The sequence below is a fragment of the Lynx rufus genome, unplaced genomic scaffold (genome assembly GCF_022079265.1).
Source record: "Lynx rufus isolate CCGP_SWC_20201006 ecotype Redwood Valley unplaced genomic scaffold, mLynRuf1.p SCAF_5, whole genome shotgun sequence".
Taxonomy (NCBI): Eukaryota; Metazoa; Chordata; class Mammalia; order Carnivora; family Felidae; genus Lynx; species Lynx rufus.
This window is the reverse complement of record NW_025814867.1, coordinates 137,212,512-137,215,021: the sequence shown is the minus strand read 5'-3', so window position 1 is coordinate 137,215,021 and position 2,510 is coordinate 137,212,512. Positions and strand designations below refer to the sequence as shown.

General features: G+C 36.9%; 1 pseudogene; it reads right to left on the bottom strand.

Annotated features, from left to right (window-relative positions):
- Positions 1-1,175: 1,175 nt before the first annotated feature.
- Positions 1,176-1,989, bottom strand: LOC124527286 (protein downstream neighbor of Son-like; annotated as a pseudogene).
- Positions 1,990-2,510: the final 521 nt, after the last annotated feature.

The window sequence follows — 2,510 nt, the reverse complement described above, 5'->3', positions numbered from 1 at the left end:
TAAGGGTCTCCATTCCTTAGTATATATTAAAATTCTGTTTCAGTTATAAATCTACTTCCTCATTTCTAAAGTTGTTTTACTCCAAAACTGTTTTTTCATTGTGTCTTAGGTTTCTAAACGTGCCAGAAAATTAATGGAACACAATTTTGTCTTCTCTAAAGAGTCATTTAATTACTCTCATTTTTTCACCTCTCATTCTCATCTCAAACCACTAAATACACTTTGAGTTCCATCTTCCCTTTGTCACCAAGATTATTATTTTTTGATTACCAGTAGCTTCCATATTGACAAATCCCAGCAGCCCTACTTCTGATACAGTGTAGTCAGTCTCCCACCATTATTGATCCAGAATATAGTTCGTATGCCCTTGAAATATTTTATTTGCTTCTAAGATGCCCGGATTATACCTTCCCTTGCTATCCTTCTCAATGTTTATTTTATTTCTTTTTTAAAAGTTGAAATATATGTATACACACACACATATATATACACACACACAAATACCTACAAGCACATTAACATTACTTGGCTGTGACAGCTGGGCATATATAGAATACAAATATATAGAGAATACCAATTATTTTTATCTGAATTAACATGCATTAAAAGCCAAACTTAATGTATTGGAGAAGAGATGAGTTGTAAATCAACAAGAAAGAAGCTAAGGTAGAAACAATCACAGTCAGCTCAGGAGATATTGTCTACATTTGTTTTCTACCCTTATAAAACTAGCCTGCTAATAATCTTAAATTGTTAAAGTAATATAATTCTGCCTGATGCCATTGGTCACAATACCTGGAGATAATTGCTACTAAGTTAGCCTTAATCGCCCATTTGCAAAGAAACACTGACGTTAATTCAGTTTTCTTCTCAGTTTTTAATTAGGTTGTAGGAATCTAAAATGCTTTGAGTTATCTTCATATCTGAATATCTCCTCTGAAAATAATAAAAACATAAAACGTTGATTGAAAACCTTAATCCTACTGCTTAGTGCGTGCAATAAAAGTTAATGTAAAAAGTTAATATTTATCAATAACATTTGAATGTGTTAAAATTATATTTCTTTTAACTTCCAGAATGAACTTTAAAGCCAAGAGTATAAGAATCTTGAATTTCCTTGCCAGAAGGACTTTTCCTCAAAGATTCCTTTTAGACTTACTTTGGTGTTCAGGATGTCAAATGCATTCACTCACTTCCACGGTCTCCTTATCAAGTACGTTATTCACTGGTGGGCAGGTATTATATAACGGTTGGCTCCCCTGTCTACAGTCCTGCAGAAAATGACCCACCCTGTGAAGGGTGAATGGCACAGTCACAGAATGCAGAGAAGGAGGCATGACAGAGTTTGTAACCTCCAAACTAAATTGATGTTTGTATCCAGAAAGGGCTTATGTCTTCACAGGCACATGGCATCGTGAAACCTCAGAGAGCTACGGGGGCATCAGAGCATTGGGGGAAGCCCTGCTTGTGACCAGAGGTCAGAACTAAAGTCTTACTGCATCCCCCAAAAAAACTAGCAATGTAAAGGTGTCCATTTCTTTCTCCACACAACAGACCCAGGTCTGTGATCCATTTGTACTTCATGTTTCTCTTTATGCAGCAAGGTAGAGACTTTGTCTGTGTTGTTGTTTGTTGTTGTTGTTTATTTTCTCTTGCACATTTATCTCTTCCAGCCGGGAAAACCTTTCTTCATCCTTGTCACTGATTGCTTGCCCCGCCCTATTCCAAACTTGTGCTGGATGCTGTCTTCTTTTTATGCCCATTTTCTTTTGTTAAAAAGGTGAGAAAATTCAGTACTTTCATTTTTGTAATAGCTTCTCTTGTACTTCTAGTTTTAGGGGACCGGAGAACTAGGATAACATCATCTCCAGCTATTCCTGCTGCCTAGAAAAGGAGAGTAAATGGATCGACGTGAACGTAGAAATGAACACAATGTTTTGTTTTCAGCGGTTTATAGAGGGAAGCAAAGGTCACAGAGGAGCTACTCATTAAAATGTGTTGCAAGGTGTCATCATTTGACTAAGGGTTTTTTGTGGTTTTTTTTCCAGCCATTTTCTTTTCTTTCCTTTCCTTTCCTTTTCTTTCTTTTCTTCTTTTCTTTTCTTTTGCTTTTTTTTTTTTTTTTTTTTTTTTTTTTTTTTTATCAGCTCCAACATGAGGAATAGTGTAGCCATGGTGAGGCAGGGTGGAGCCAATAAAGACTGCTGAAAGAACAGAACTAAATGGAGAATTTGAGATTCTGTATACTTTGAGGCAAAGTAATTTCTCATGCCCTACCATGTTGGGCAAGACCTCGAGCCTAGTCCTTGCTTTCCAATGATCTGTCCAGATAAAGGTTTGCAAAGAGGTGAAAAGATGTAGAGTGTTAATACTCCAGTGCACAGGTAACTCAGTACTTCCTGGGGATGGAATCCCAGATCCAGAAGCCAGTCCATGTGGAGTTTGGAGGAATTCAGTAACTGTTTCACCTTCTGAGATCTACTTACAAGTCTTGGGAAAAGCAAAGGCTC